The sequence below is a fragment of the Cibotium barometz genome, chromosome 21 (assembly GCF_041138505.1).
Source record: "Cibotium barometz isolate CiBa-2024 chromosome 21, ASM4113850v1, whole genome shotgun sequence".
NCBI lineage: Eukaryota > Viridiplantae > Streptophyta > Polypodiopsida > Cyatheales > Cibotiaceae > Cibotium > Cibotium barometz.
This window is the reverse complement of record NC_141066.1, coordinates 21,500,082-21,516,933: the sequence shown is the minus strand read 5'-3', so window position 1 is coordinate 21,516,933 and position 16,852 is coordinate 21,500,082. Positions and strand designations below refer to the sequence as shown.

The 16,852-nt window shown below is 49.9% G+C and overlaps 1 protein-coding gene across 1 annotated transcript in view; it reads left to right on the top strand.

Annotated features, from left to right (window-relative positions):
* Positions 1-16,852, top strand: part of LOC147626953 (alpha-1,6-mannosyl-glycoprotein 2-beta-N-acetylglucosaminyltransferase) — a 174,361-nt gene that overhangs the window by 146,066 nt on the left and 11,443 nt on the right. The gene's annotated exons all lie outside the window — the stretch shown is intronic.

Sequence of the window (16,852 nt, the reverse complement as noted above, 5' to 3'; positions counted from 1 at the left end):
TTTATGTGCTTTAGGCACTTCGTATCGATGGCTGAAAATGCATGTGAATGTAAAGTTGGCACCCTTCGTTCAGATCGAGGGGGAGGGAGTATATGTCCAAGGAATTTCATGCATATATGGTTGGAAAAGGCATAAGGCATCAATGTACAGTGCCATACACACCTCAACAAAATGGTGTGGTCGAGAGAAAGAACAGGTCTCTCATGGAGATGGCACGATGTATGGTGAAAGCCCAAAATTTACCTCATGGTTTTTGGTTAGAGAAAACTATGTGCGCAAACTATGTGTTGAACAAATGCCCTACCAAGGCCTTGCAGTCTAAAACTCCTTATGAAGCTTGGCATGGCAGGAAGCCTTCTGTGGCTCATTTGCATGTTTTTGGTTGTCTTGCTTATGCTATTATGCTTGAGCAACAATGCAGTAAGCTTGATGATAAGGCAGTCAAATGCATATTTGTGGGATACAGTTCAAAAAGCAAGGGATATAGACTCTACCATCCGGCCTCAAAGCGGATTTTGGTAAGTAGAGATGTTGTTTTTGTCGAAAACTCAATTCAGTCCATGCTTTCATGCAAAAAACAGCAGAATGTATGCTCACATGACATGTTTAATTCGCTCTTACCTTTGTTTAATGGAGGGTAGCCATATGTAGAGCAATTGAATGTTCAACCAAGTGCTGAAATTCAGCCTTTGGAGGTGCAAAATCAGCCTTTTGATGAGGCAATTATTGAGGATGTAGTGGATGAGGAGAGAGCAGCCATAGAAGAATCCAAGCGTATGCCAAAATGGCTTACGCAGACATTGAGGGATAGCAAGTTGGCAGCTCTTTTACCTAGCAAAACTCGTGCAGGTTCTCATCACGCAGATTATTCTCATGTGGATCATGTTCTCATTTCTACTTTATGTAATGAGGAGGAACCTATTTTCTTTGAGGAAGCACAGGATGATAATCATTGGATGCATGCTATTGAGAATGAGTTTAACTCTATACTCAAGAATGACACTTGGTATTTGACAGACATCTACCTCATGGCAAGAAAGGCGATTGGTACTAAGTGGGTTTACAAGTTAAAACGCAAAGCATATGGTAGCATTAGACTTGTTGCAAAGGGGTATCCCAGCAAAAGGGCATTGATTATGATGAGACCTTTGCACCCACATCTCGTATGACTACCATTAGGTGTCTCATTGCTTTGGCAGCACATCATGGGTGGAATGTACATCAGTTGGACATTAAGACTGCATTCTTGAATGGTGATTTACATGAAGAGGTATATGTATTGCAGCCTCCTAGTTTTGTTGTGAAAGGAGAAGAGTCTAAAGTATGCAGGTTGAAAAAGGCTCTTTATAATAGAAGCAAGTGCAATAGCCCGACTATGCAGCGCGTGTAGCCCGCTGCCCCCTGCGCCTCCCCCTTCGCAGTCGCCGCCGCCTCCTCCCCCTCCTCCTTCACCCGCCTGTCCCCGCAGCCCTTCCTCCCCTCCGCCTTCATCCCGCCTGCCCCCCTCTGCCCCCCGCCTGAGCCAGACCCTTCCGCCCCCGGCCTTCCTCTTCCGCGCCGCCCTCCACTTCCCCCCCTTTTCTCGCCTTCTCTGCGCAGCCCCCCCCTCGCCATCTTTCTTCCTCCGCCTCTCTCCCTCCCCCCCGCCCGCCTTTTTCCACCTCCTTTCCCCCCCCTCCTTGCGTCGTCGGCTTCTCCGCCCCCCGTCCCTGCCTCTCCCTTTCTCCCTGCCTCAGCCCCCCCCATCCCCCCCCCCTTTTTTGTTTTTTTTCGGCGTCTTCAGCGGAGTGGCGTGGTCTTTCTTGGGTTCGTCTCGTCGATTCAGCCAGTACCTGGTCTTTTTCCCCTAGGAGGACTCCATGGCAGCCTCTCCGTCAGCCCCGACCGATACAGGTCTTCGACTAGACTTCTCAGATGCAGAGCAGCAGCTTCTCGCGTCCTCCGTTTCTTCTTTGGAGGCCTCCTCCTTGGTTTGCAAGGTGGTGGGTAGCCGCCCAATGCGGAGAGAGTTACGCGACCTACTTCAGGGTAGCCTCATCGGCGAGACTGCCAGAATCGTCAGCGTGGATTTTTTAGGCCGCGGCTACTACCAGGTGGAGTTCGAGTCCCCACCAGCAGCTCAGAGGGTGCTGGCTCGGAGCCCCATTGCCCTACGCTCCTCTCGGGCGTTCTTGGCGCGATGGACACACGGTTTCGACCCATCGTCTGATCCACTGGCAGGCGCGACTGGATTCCCCATCACCGTCTGCTTTCCAGGTCTCCGAAGGGAGTACTTGCCCCTCCTGCCGGCCATAGGCAAGGCTTTCGGGCAGGTGGTGGAGGTGCCACAGACCGCGGCTTCAGTGGTTGCTCGGGCAGTAGGACTCCCGGCCATTCGTGTTGTTGTTTCGTCACCGGAGTCCCTCCCGAAGACGATCCTCCTCCCTTGTCTTTCTGGAGGACATCTGATTCAGCGCGTGGAGTATTCGGGCCTCCCCGGTCAGTGCTTCATATGTCGGGAGATGGGCCATCTCGCACGCTCCTGTCCCCGCAAGGGGGCTAATCCTTCACGCTTTGCTGCCTCTGGACCCCCTGCGGGAGACCCGAGAGATGGCCATCCACCTCCGAGACCGGACATCTCTGGCTCGTCACAGCAGGCGCCACCATCGGACGAGCAGGCTCCGGCGGAGGACGCCGCACAGACTCAGGAGGCTGGAGGCTGGCAGGAGGTTCGCCGGCGGAAACGCCCGGCTCGCAGGGACCGTCGCAGACGCCAGCAGGCAGCGCAGGCTGGCGGACAGGATGGTGGACGGGCGACTCCGGCTGGCCCACAGGCACCTACCCGCATTTATGCTCCAGTCAGGGATAGGCGGCCGGTAGGTCCCACCCCGATGGACGAGGATTCAGTCTCAGTGCCCGTTGCTGAGGCCGATGGAGGAGTCTCCCACGTGGAGACCCCACTCCCGCCTCCCCCCGCGGGGGGCCCCGCCCCCTCCTTGGAGCAGTTCCCTGAGGATCCCCGGCCGCACTCTGCGACCCCCGGCTCCCCTCCCCCCCACCCGGAGAGCACTCTTCCCTCCTCCCCCCCTCCCCCCCCCGCCCCCCCCCTCCCTCCTCCCGCGGCGGCCCCCCCTGACTCCTATCCTCTGGCAGATGCCTTTCCATCCTCCCCTCGCTCTCCCCCCTCCTCGCCGCGCGCCCCCATCCCTCCTTCAGCCTCTCCAGGATACTTCGCCAGACCACCCACTGCCCCGGGGCAGCGCAGCTGGGTAGGCCAGAGTTCAGTCCAGCGGCTGTTTCACCGCCACTCCGGGCCGGTGGAGATGGCGATCCTCGCTTCACCCGCCACAGAGTTCGCCCCAGCCTCCCCTGGGGGGCCCCCGCGAGTGATGGGGCTACCAGTGGATTACAGTTTTTTCAGGTGCCTCCAGCTGGATGCTGGCCCATTCGAGACTCTGGTCGCGCCCCTGCGAGTTTGCGTGGTGTGCCATCCCTCGCGTTCTCCTTCAGTGGTGAGCAGCATGGTGGCCTTCTCCTTTCCTCTCAGCATTGCCCCAGACACAGCCTGGGATTGCAGCTCTGTAGAGGAAGTTCTGCGTGACCAGATACTGGAGTTTTCTCACCACTTCAGCGACCTGGGGCTCACGGATCTACTGCAGACCCGACTTCACTCAGCCCGCATGAGCCTGTTTGGTATAGGAGATTGGCGGGTGGATCCGGTCCACACATCAGTTGAGGCGGTGCTACTGATTCTCCTCCATGCCGCCCCGAGGGTGCAGCCTTCCTTTAGGTACTTATATGCAGAGGATTGGTCTCACGCCTATGCTCTGGATAGGGCGAAGGCGGAGTGGGGCTGGACTCAGACACAGGTCACCCTCTTTCTGGAGAGACTCCGCACCCGGACAGACAGTGATTATTCTCCCTCCAAGCCGGCGCCCAAGACTCCTAGAGTGGAGGGCAGATCATCCGGGCCGGCTGAGAGGGGTGAGCCAGTGGCGGCTTCTTCACTTGCCTCAGCTCATCCATGAGGATCCTCTCATGGAACATCCAGGGTCTCGGTGGACATCGCTGCCACATTGGTCGGGGCAGACTTCGTCAGGAGATCCAGAGGGCTCTCGTTGGAGGACCCATAGATATTCTTTTCATCCAGGAGCACCACCTTTCTGCCGGGCGTACCCGCATCTGCGGGAAGATCTTGCCAGGCAGGAGTCACACTTTTTGGTCCCCGGCATATGGCCCCCAGGGGAACCAGGGCGGAGTATGCATCTCAGTCAGCGAGCAGCTTCTTTCTGAGGTTGTGGACTCTGGCACTCTGGTTCAGGGTCGAGCACAGTGGGTCATCCTTCGGGTTGGGGAAGACCGCATTGGCTTCCTCAACTTCTACGCCCCTAACGGGGCGTCCGGGAGAGCCGAGTTCTGGAGCACCATCAGGCAGTCCCTCCCCTTGGCAGACCACTGGTGCCTAGGAGGGGATTGCAACATGCTGGAGGACGCAGAGGATAGGATGGGGGGCAGCCAGGAGACCATTCATGGGCCAGAGCTAGCTGCCTGGGAGGAGCTAGTGCTACAGGTGAGAGGCCAGGATCCGTGGACTCTCCCGGAGTTTGGCAGGTTGCAGGGGAGTCTATCTTTCTCGCGCTCGGATAGACGAGCCACAGGCGTTAACCTTTCCCGCATCGACAGATTCTACATTGATGAGTGGGCCTGTGATAGAGGCGGCACTGTGGGCATACTTGCTGGCTCCTCCTTTTCAGACCACTTCCCAGTGCTTCTCCAGATTGAGGACCCTTCGAGAGGAGAGCGGGGCCAGAGCGTCCGGATTCCTGATTGTCTCATAGAGGAGCCTGAGATCGCACTCAGAGTTGAGCAGGTCTGGCAGGAGCTACAGTTCAGGAGAGGCTCGGCAGCCAGTGATCTTGCCAGTGGCTTGCAGGAGATTAGTCGGATGCTCAGACTGGCTGCCTTGGACCGTCTGGAGGCCTTCAGGGAGCAGGAGAGGAGCCTACGGAGGAGTTTAGCGTCCCTCCAGAGACTCCAGGAGAGAGATCCTCTGAGCCCTTGGATCTCTGAGCAGATGGAGACAGCTCGCACTGAGATCAGATCCATCGAGGAGAGGCGGGTGGAGTTCCGATTCCATGCTCGGTCTTCTTTTTGGACTCAGGCTGGAGATAGAGTGACTCGGGATTTCTTTGAGGCGACTGGGCCTCGCTTCAGACGAGAGGGTCTCAGGCGGCTTCGTCAGGCTGATGGCCAGGTTGTGGTGGATCCCCCCAGGGTGCGGGCGATAGCCACAGATTTTTACAGGGTTCTTCTCTCTGCTGAGCCGGCAGACGACAGGGTGAGAGAGGCTAGGGAGGCAGTCTGGAGCTTCACGAGACCGGTTGTGCCGGCCCATCTACAGCACTCCCTTCTCTCCCCCTTCTCGGATACGGAGCTGGAGGAGGCTCTTCAGGCATTACCGCGGGGCAAATGCCCAGGAGAGGACGGTCTTTCAGTGGCTTTCTTCCAGAGGTACTGGGGCCTCCTTCATAGGGGCTTCAGATTGGCATTCCAGGAGATTATGGAGACGGGAGTCATGCCGGATAGCATTGCAGAGGGGTTGATTCACTTGATCCCCAAAGAGGGCGGAGACAGACTGGAGATTAGACAGTGGAGACCGATCACCTTGCTAGGCACGGCCTACAAGGTCCTAGCTAAGGCGATCAGCAGGCGGCTTCAGCCTCACCTTCCGGACATCATCCACTCCACGCAGACAGGCTTCATCCAGGATCGGAGCATTCTGGATAACATTTTCTCTTTCTGGGAGGCTACGGCCTTGGCTAGATTTCGGCAGGAGGATTTGGCGGTGCTCCTTCTCGACTTCGAGAAGGCATATGATCGGGTGGACTGGGCCTTCTTGGAAGGCACTATGGAGAGGATGGGCTTCCCCCCTCAGTGGATCCGTGGGGTATCTGCACTCTACACTTCGGCTCATAGCCAGGTGCTGATACAGGGTGTGTGCGGAGAGAGGTTCCAGCTTTCGCGCTCGGTGCGGCAGGGGTGCCCCTTGGCGCCCTTTCTTTTTCTTTTTGTGGCGGAGGCCATGAGCACCTTCTTGACGGCACAGGATACAGGTTTGAGGGGCCTCCAGCTTCCCATCCGCACCTCGGAGGAGCTCCTAGACTCGGAGTTTGCGGATGACACTGCTGTCTATCTTCAGGGAGGTGAGGAGAACCTCCGCCGCTTCGCCTCAGCCATGGACAGGTTTTGCAGAGCCTCGGGCGCTTTGATCAACTGGCACAAGTCGTGTGGGCTGTGGGTCAGTTCTATGCCCCCCCCGACTTGGAGGCCAGTTGATGGTTTTCAGTGGCTCCCCCCCGGCACTACAGTGCGTTATTTGGGCTGCTATGTGGGCATTGATATTTCTCCGGAGCAGCAGATAGCCCCCCTTCTTCTGAGCATTCGGAAGAAGCTTCTGTATTGGAGTACTGCTCGTTTATCTCTGGCTGGCCGCGTAGTGGTGGCCAACCAGGTTCTGCTCGCTACCATGTGGTACATCACTTCCTGCTGGGCCTTCTCTCGGGCGTGCATTGGCCAGGTGCAGAGGCTCATCAGGAACTTTCTTTGGTCCGGAGGCGATGGGCGACCCGCTAGGGCAAAGGTGGCATGGGCTGTGATCACTCAGCCGAGGGAGAGAGGCGGCCTGGGCATTGTAGATCCTATTTGCCAAAGCCGAGCTTTGCTTGGCAAGCTGGTAGTTCGTGGTCTCCTGCCAGGTGTTGAGCCGTGGAAGGAGTTTCTTGTTTCCAGGATGCTCAGCCGCACTCCGTCTCTTAGCGGCCCCTGGAACCCCAGCATCAGGTGGATCTTTACGGAGCAGCGCTCCAGAGGAGTGGGCCTTGGCTTCGAGGAGCGTTTTGCAGCCAGCCTTCTGAGGGCCTGGGCGCATCTGAGGCCGGCACTCTTCCAGACTCCCCCGGGCACCGATGAGGAGCGCCTGAGGCAGCCATTGATCTAGAACCCCTTGATTCGTCTCCCCAGTGGCCATATGGTTGGCTCGCGGTCTCACGTGTCGTGGGGCCCGTTGAGCTCCGGCCCAGCCTAGTCCCTAGACGACTGGATATGTTTTCAGCAGCTGCCTCCAGAGGCTCAGGAGAGGAGACTCAGTGGGATGAGGGGCAGAGAGTTGATGAGACAGGATATTGAGGCGGCCATCCCCCGGGAGTGGAGGACCCCAGTACAGGACCCTTCACCTCCACAGTGGATGGGTGTCTTTACTCGGCATGAGATCCTCCTAGCGGTCTGCGGCACAGCGGAGAGAGTCGCCCCACTCACTTTCGAGGTGGGAGAGGGTGGACAGCTTCAGAGGTCTCGACTAGATTTGGATGGGTTCCAGGGTTGTATCCTTCAGAGGGTTCGGGTGGTCGGCTTTCATCAGAGACAGTGGTATGTAGACCCCTCACCGGCCTCGATAGGGGAGGATTGTTCTTGGAGACTCTGGGCTTGGGACAGCAAGCCTCTTGTTCGCCTTCAGTGGGACCCAGGGGAGTGGTTTTGGCGAGATCCCTACTCGGCCCCTACCAGCCCTGCCATTCCCTTTTTTCAGTACACAGCGAGGCTGGGGCGGCGGATTCAGAGACACAGGATAGAGAGCACCCCGGCAGCGGCCGAGCATTGGCGGCGACAGGGGCTCTCCCTTGCCTTTCTTAGGGACTTCTGGCAGCGCCTTTGGGCCAGCTTCCGTCCCCGGAAGGTGACACTTTTTCTCTGGCTCACAGCGCATAGAGGATTGGCTGTGGGGGCTTGGCTTGCTTTTGGTAGACACCCAGCGTCCTGCCCTCGGTGCGATCATGCACAGGAGTCACAGCGGCACTGCTTATGGGATTGCCCACAGGCACAGCAGGTCTGGCAGCGCGCTCTCAGGATGGTTTTTGCAGGTTCTCCAGGGGAGATGTTGGTGACATGGGGTGCGGTAGCTTGGGCCACGGATAGCGGCCCTGCACTTGGATATGAGGACGCTCCTGGCAGTGTGACCATCCAGGTCTCTGACAGGGCGATGGCGGTGGTTCCGACGCCAGACTTCTCCTCGGCAGCCTCTCAGGAGGGGGTCGGGCAGAGATGGGAGTTGATCAGCAGCATGACGGCCTGGCACATATGGAGAGCCCGATGCAGGGAGGCCATTGACCACCAGACGACTCCACCGGCGGAGGTCATACAGGCCCTCTGGGTGGACATCATCCACACCTTGAGAGGACACTGGGGGAAACTCCAGGGAGACTCGGATCGCATGAGAGGGCGCCGCAAGGCTTTCCTCCGCACTTGGCAGCCTGGCCCTTTCCTCACCGCGAGGGACGAGGATGTCATTTGGCACTATCGGCCGCCAGTTTGGCTTTTCTCACCTCCTTCATGTATTACTAGGTAGCCCCCCCCAGAGAGCGGCCAGCCACGGGGGGGAGCTCAGGTGTTCATTGTGTTTTATCCCTCCTTGCGAGGTGAGCTTTGTAGCCATATGGCGTTTTCTCATTAACTAATAGAAGGATCTTTTTTCCGGAAAAAAGAAAAAAAAAGGCTCTTTATAGCCTTAAGTAGGCTCCTAGAGCATGGTGTATGCGAAGATTCATACATACTTAGTTGCAAATGATTTTCGCAACAATCCGACAGAGAGTACTCTCTATGTGAAAAGGAGTAGGACACATTTTTGGTCATCGTTCTATACGCTGATGACATGTTGCTCACGGGACTCGATATAGATCAGATTTCAGCCTTTAAGGCTGATTTGCAGTCATCGTTTGAGATGTCAGATTTGGGGCCATTGCATTACTATTTCGGGATTCAGTTTATGCAGCGCAATGATGGCATTGTTATGCTGCAGTCTAAATATATACAGAAGCTATTGAAGAGGTTCAATCTTGAAAACTGTAAACTTGTGGCACCTATGGAGACAGGTACTTGACTTAGTCTTCAAGATGCAAGAGACTCTTTTGATGCTAGTTTGTATCAGCAGGCTATTGGATCCCTTCTTTATGTATGCAACACGAGGCCAAATATATAGTATGCGGTCTTACAGTTGAGCAGATTTATGCATAGCCCAGGCACGAAGCATTGGCAAGCTGTTAAGCGGATTTTCCATTATTTACAGGAGGGCACTCAGTATTTTGGATTGTTTTATCCAAAAGGGGGTGAGTCATAGCTGCATGCTTTTAGTGATTCAGATTGGGCTGGATGTTATGACACACGAGTGTCCACTAGTGGGTTTTGCTTTCGCCTTGGTGATTCATGTATATCATGGCTCAGCAAGAAGCAGCCTACAGTGGCCACTTCCAGCTGTGAAGCTGAGTACAGGGCAGCTTTTACAGTTACAGTTGAGCGTGTGTGGCTCAGATGTCTTATGGCTGATTTGGGTGTTGGACAATCTTCTAGCACTACGATTTTCACTGACAGCCAGAGCGCATTAGCAGTTGCGAGGAACCCAGTGTTTCATGCTCGCACTAAGCACATTGAGGCTATGTCAGGGAAAGACTCTCTGCAGCAGAGATCAGCTTGGTCTATGTGCCTACACATGACAACATGGCAGATTTATTCACGAAGACACGTCCTCGTGAAAAGTTCGAAGCTTTTCGTAAAGCTTTGGGCTTACTGCCTTTTCAGGATTGATCGGCCATATCCTGTACATGTTCACATTATCACTCCGGGGGGGGGGGGGGGGGGGGGGGGGGATTTGTAGCATTATATGGTAGTGATGTGTGTGAACACACTTAGGACCGCCGGGGCACTTTTTTCCTCACTAGGAGGTTTTTTCCCCGTGTGTATGTACACCCTCTTATCTACTCATTTTGGGGTGTGTACTTATCTTTTGTATCTAGCACACATTTGTTCATTCTAATCTTGTGAGTTTGTGTGCTCTCAAGCTTCTCTATCTTGTGTGTGTGCATTGTTGCAACCCTAACCCTAATTCCAACACTCTTGTACCCTTGCGGTCTATAGTAGAGACTGGTAGCATTGTTTTGGACAGCTTTGACAGTATTTTTGAGCTGTGCTCTCTTGCTCTACTGAGAGAAGGGCAACTCCAACAGCCATCATGAGCAGTTCTCCACATCATAGTGAGGTTATGTTGCAGCAATTACAGCCCGAAGTGGCTGAATTGAAGTCTATTTTGGCCATCCCAGAAATTCAACATACTCTTGAGTCTCTGAAGAAGAGGCATAGAGAACCAACACTTCATGCCTTTCAAGAAGCCTCTTCAAGATCCCATACCCGCTCTTACTCTCATGCCCATAACCGTTCTCCTTAACCTAGCCACAGTTCTTCTCCTCATAAAAGCCATTCTCGCCATTATAAAAGCCATGCTAAACCCAAAGCCCGTTCTCCTTCTCCTACTAAAAAGCCCTCAAAGAGATTGAAGACTTTCAAGGCTGGGGATAAAGATGCTAAGTTTGAATCTTATAATGGTAAATGGGATATTAGTAAAGCTCTTTCTTTTATTAGACAGTTTGAGGTTGCATTTGTGAATGGCAATTTCACTGAGAAGTCTAAACTTCGTCATGTGGGCATGTATTTGAAGGATACAGCTAGCAATTGGTGGCTGGCCAAGATTCTTGAGAACAAGGATCCAAAGTCTTGGGAAGACTGTAAAATTCAGTTTTATGAACAATTTCTTTCTCCCGACTTTGAGAAAGATGTAAAGAAAGATTGGGATTGGTTGTCACAAAAAGTACATGAAAGTGTGTCTGTATATGTAGATGAGTTTTGGGCTGTTTTGCTTAAAGTAACCCCCTTTATGAAGATTGCTAATGATGACAAGATGCGGAAGTTTGAAAGTGGTCTCCAACCTATTATTAGGATGAGCCTAAAACTCTATCTTACAACACATGATGGAGTCCGCAATTATTGCCAAAACTTTGCATTCCAAGGGCACCCCCAGAAAGCAAGAGTTTAGCTCGTACAAAGCTAAATTGAGGGCAAATCAAGAGGTGTCCAGAGAACAAAAGAAGAAGGGGTTTGACAAAAAGAAGTCGGGGGGTAGGAACAAATCAAACCACATTAGTTCTAAACAACTTAAGGAGTACCAGTATTGGAATAAATGGTTTAGCTTTAGGATTATCTTTAACCTTTGTGGTGGGTGCTTTTACAAGGAGAAAGCGACTAGATAAGCTAGTCAGAAATAGGTGTATAGGTGGCATGGGTGTCACATGGCATGGGTCATGTGGGCACCCTATTTGAAGTGGTCTTGGAGGTGGCCTTAGATGCTCTCAAGGGGCACTATACATCATGGGTGATGTCATGGAAGTAGGGGCCTTCTTCCTCCTCTCCCTATAAATTGGGAGGCCACACTTAGCTCAATGTAACCATTGTTTAACTCTTGTATTAGCACTTGAATAAAAGGGCTATGTGCCTAGTTCTTTGTGGACTACATCTTGTATCTTCTTGAGTTATCTTGTTGCTTAACATGCTTATTGAGTACTTGTAGCTTTTGGGTCAATCTCCAGTATGTGGTATCACAGCCTAGTTCTTTGTGGACTACATCTTGTGTCTTCTTGAGTTATCTTGTTGCTTAACATGCTTATTAAGTACTTGTAGCTTTTGGGTCAATCTCCAATATGGTATCAGAGCCATCTTTCATGAGAACTCTCTCTATGTGAGGTTTTGTTCTAGCTCTTGGTCAAGTACTTTGTGGAGCATATCTAGCTTGTGGTTGAGCTCTCTGTGATGCATTTTTGGGTAGGAATTAACTTTGTGTTAAGTTCCTAATTCATGTTTTCAATGGGATTTATCCTTATGAAAGAAATATCCTATGTGGGTCTAATTGAATGATTAAGTCCTCATTATGATTCATGTCTCTCTAATCATGCTTTTTAATCCTATAAGCTTATATATTAAGAAGCATTTTTGGTTATCCTCTACTATACTTTCTCTAAACCTTGTTGAGAGGGTAGTGCATAGGCTAATCTCTATTTTGAGATCTAAACATCATGTTTGGTGAAGTTTCTATGTGAAGCATTAGAGATCCTCAATTTGAGAGAGAGAGAGAGAGAGAGAGAGAGAGAGAGAAATGAAATGAAATGATATATTAACGTCTCTAAGAGGCCATAATGGCCTATGAGACCAAAACTGAGAGTACATCTGAAGTTGGTGTCTCATCAAAGAGAACAACTAAATGAGACTAAAAAGTATAATAAACTGTTTGTCTTACAGTTATAGGAACAGAACTGTAAGACTCGGAGATGATACTGAGTAGAAAATACTGAAAAATGTATAGTAGGTAGATCCATGTATGCTGATCAGTTGAAGTGTTGCCCTCTCCTTAGATCAAGTATCTCTGCCATGGGGTGGTCTAGAATGGAGAGGTCGTAGAAGGAGGTAGGCGCCTCCGATGCCGAGCAATAATGGCTCTGATTTGGCGATGGTGAGGATGCCGTGGTCGGGATTCTGGTGGGCGTGGCTGTCATGGCCCTGTGAAAATGGAACAGCACAAGTGTGGGCATGGTGGTTGCTGAGCAAAAATATTAAAAGATTCACATTTGGGGTGCCCGGACAAATGAAATGATGTGTGGACACTTCAGATGTGAAAGGGAAGACCAAGACATTAATGTTTTTAATGTTTTATTGATGGTTGCCCCTAGGCCTTAGTGGCCCCTAGGGAACTTTAATGTTTATTAAAGTTGGGGCCCTAGGACATTTTTGGAGAGAGGCCACTCCACTTTTGGAGTTGCATGCCTCTCTCACTTCTCTCTCTCTCTTGCTTTTGGGGAGTCGTGTAAGCTCAAGCGTGGAGAAGGAGAAAGGAAGCTGGTCAACTGCTGGCTGGGGTTTTTGCTGCTGATTTCTGTGCAAAGTTGGCCGTAGAGTCCACGTGTGCAGGCCGTACAGCAAGTACAGCAGTACGGCTGCTGCAGGTTCATCTATTGGTACAGGCGGCGCTGACAGAGGCTGAGCAGGTACAGGCAGTGCTGTGGGAACTGACAGAGGCTGTACTGCAGGTACAATCGTACGGACAGCAGGTACCATGGTGGCCTGCCCAACACTTGCCACAAATTTCTTTGCATGGACGATTGCTAACAGGCGGCTGTGCTGCAGGTACAGAACAGTACCATCAGGTACAATCGGGTACAGCAGGCGCATAAGTGGACTCAGGCGACAGTAGCACAGTCCGTACAGTTCTGTACGGATAGATTCAGTCAAGTGTGCAGAGGCTGTACGGACAGGAACAGTACTGAATTACTGGTCTGTACAGGCAGGTACAGCACCTACAGTTGCAAACAGAGCTTTTCCAGAGCTTGGTTGGTGCGATAGTCAAGTGGTTGCAGGGGAACAGACAGTCGTTGTCAAGTGCAGACTGGTACGAACTGTTCCACGGGTGCAGAACCACGTGCTGACTTGGTAAGCTCTGAACTTGTTCATCTATCTTTCTTTCCATTGGCTTATGTCTGTTGCAGAGTTGTGCTATCTGGCCCCTTGTGAGAGGAGGGGTATGGCAGATTGAAAAGGGTGGAAACAGAGATTGGACAGTGAATGTATGTTTGTGCTGAGTTGTGGAATCATGTGCATGAGATATGCCAGATGTATGCTCAAGGCTGTCCTGCTGAATGGTCTTGGCTGATCAGAGGCTTGGCTGGTTTTGTTGTACTCAGCCTTATATATTTTTGAAATTGAATAAAGAAATACCGCAAGGGGCGCCAAGCTTTGGGGCCAACAGGTATCGTTCTCTTTTCAGATTTGGGGCACTCTAGCTCCAATCACATTTGTTTTTATATCTGGACTACAAGTGGAAGGGTGACTGCTAGTCTACCGCACTTGTTATTTCTACTGTCAGAAGAAAGGTCATATGATCAAAGACTGTTTTCAGAAAAAGGCTGATGAAGAAAAGCTGAAGGAGATTAAGGACAAGGGCAAAGAAGTGGCCAACACGGTCATTATTGATTTTGACTATGCTTTTTAGCAAAGGGCTGAATAAACATTGTAAATATTTTTAGCGAGTGGGCATTTTAATGTTTTTGTGTGTTTTCAAAGAACTTGAACTTGGTGAGAGCTTACCCTGCGTGGTGAAGCTAAACCAAGAGGAAGTATTAGAATAAATGGTTTAGCTTTAGGATTATCTTTAACCTTTGTGGTGGGTGCTTTTACAAGGAGTAAAAGAGACTAGATAAGCTAGTCAGAAATAGGTGTCTAGGTGGCATGGGTCATGTGGGCACCCTATTTGAAGAGGTCTTGGAGGTGGCCTTAGATGCTCTCAAGGGGCACTATACATCATGGGTGATGTCATGGAAGTAGGGGCCTTCTTCCTCCTCTCCCTATAAATTGGGAGGCTACACTTAGCTCAATGTAACCATTGTTTAACTCTTGTATTAGCACTTGAATAAAAGGGCTATGTGCCTAGTTCTTTGTGGACTACATCTTGTGTCTTCTTGAGTTATCTTGTTGCTTAACATGCTTATTGAGTACTTGTAGCTTTTGGGTCAATCTCCAATATGTGGTATCACAGCCTAGTTCTTTGTGGACTACATCTTGTGTCTTCTTGAGTTATCTTGTTGCTTAACATGCTTATTGAGTACTTGTAGCTTTTGGGTCAATCTCCAATAACCGGAAGCAAGGTAAATGCTTCCAATGTGGTAACTTGTTAATGATGAAGGCACCCATGTAGCCCCACCCTCTTCTAATGCAGTACCAAATGTTCAAGGTAAAACCTCAACTGATCCAAATAGCCGCACTTTGTTAAAGGCTTGGGGTAAATTGCAAGATAAGAATGCTTTGTTTTTGTTTGAACCGGGTTCTATTGACAATTTCATTTCTATTGAGATGACAGAAGCACTTAAATTGCATCCTCAGCAGTTGGGATTGAGTATGCATGCAAAGTCTACTTTTGAAGGATTGAATGCACATGTAACGCACATGGGATTGAGTATGCATGCAAAGTCTGCTTTTGAAGGATTGAATGCACATGTAACGCCAATGGTTGGCAAGCTTCGCATTCAAATTGGCAACTATGGTGATCATGAGGAGTTCCTCATAGGTCCCACTTCTTCAGGATATGATGTTTTACTTAGCATGTCTTGGCATTTTCACATGCTTCCTGTACATTTAAAAAGAAGACACTTACCTTTACTCATAAGGGCAACCAGTATTGTATTCATGCAGGCACTACTGGTGCAACTATTCCTGTTGTAGGCCATATTGCCATTAAAAAGCAAATAAAAAAGTCTATTTGTTTGTACTTGGTTTTTGTCAAAGAGCAAATTAAGTCTAAAGATTAAAGCATGTGACATCTAGATAAGACTAGGGCAGAATTTTTATATCATTATGAAGATTGTTTTGCAGATGCCTTGCGTAGGCAACTTCCCTCGTAACGTCCAGAGGATCATTGCATTGATTTGATTCTTGGGAGCTCACCTCCAAATTAGTCCCCCCTATAGGGTGAGTGCAAGCCAACAAGAAGAAATCATGACACAAGTCAATGATCTTCTTGAGAAGGGTTTGGTACAACCCAGCTCATTACCTTATTGCTCACCCGTTTTGTTGGTATCTTGGATAAACTCCAAGGGGCATCTGTTTTCAGCTGCATTGATTTGAAAAGTGGTTATCACCAAATAAGAGTAGCTCCTCAAGATGTACACAAGACAGCTTTCAGAACTACATTTGGATTATATGAGTATTTAGTGATGCCTTTTGATCTTACTAATGCTCTTGCTACTTTTAATCGCATGATGGATCGTATTTTCAGAAATCACAGAAGTTTTCTTTAATGTGTTAGTTTTCTCCAAGTCCGAGGAGGAACACAAGTACCATTTGGCTATTGTTTTTGAAGAGCTCCGCAAGCAATTTTTCTTGGTTGAAATTCATTGTCTTGGTCATATTGTTTCTAAGGACGGTGTACACATGGACCCTACCAAGATTCAAGCTATTGTTGATTGGCCTGACTTGACTTCTGTGCATGAAGTCAAAGGCTTTCTTGGTTTATGCTCATATTATCGCAGGTTCATTAAGCATTTTGCTCTTTTGGCTAGTCCATTGCTTGATCTCACAAAGAAGAAGATTTCTTTTGTTTGGGGTATTAGATAAAAGATAGCTTTCCAGAAGCTAAAAGATGCCGTTAGTCAACGACTAGTTTTTATTGTGCCAAATTTGCATAAACCTTTTGTTGTGGAATGTGATGCAAGTGGTGATTGCATAGGAGCAGTGTTAAATCAAGAAGGCCATGTTGTGACTTTTGAAAGGCGAAGATTGTAAGATGCAGAGACGAAAAGTACCATCTATGAGAAAGAATTAATGGATACGATTCATGCTTTAACCATATGGAAGCACTATCTCTTAGGTGCTGAATTTATGGTCAAAACAGATCATCAGTCTCTAGCACTTTCTCACACAGAGACAACTCTCAGAGAAACAGATGTGCTAAGCTAATTTTCTTTCCATGTTTCATTTTCAGATTCTTCACACTTCTGGAAAGAATAATTCAGTAGCTGTTGCATTATCTCGTAGGCCCAAGGTGAATGCTATCACCACTGCCTACCATGAGGACCTTTCATCTATGCCTCAAATGTATACTACCATTTGAGGCATGTTATATAGTCTTGTAGGTTGACTACCATGAGTATATAACATGCACGTTCCTAAAAGGTGAATTTAGGCATGTTCTTGGAGTCATCTAGGTATATACTTCAGTCGTATTAGCGGACATGCAGATTTCACATTGTGAAGTTTTCATCCGAGTTGCGGCGAGTTGATATTGTGCTTATTCTTTCTATCTTTAGCGGTGCATTTGTCCTATCAACTACTTATTTGCTGTACTAATTCTTTCTATTTGCTACTTCCCTTAGTGCTAGGCTTCATTATGGCTGAGTCTGCCCTGCATCTCCGGAGGTTTGACAAAAACTCAGGCGAAGGCAAGGTGGGAGCAAAG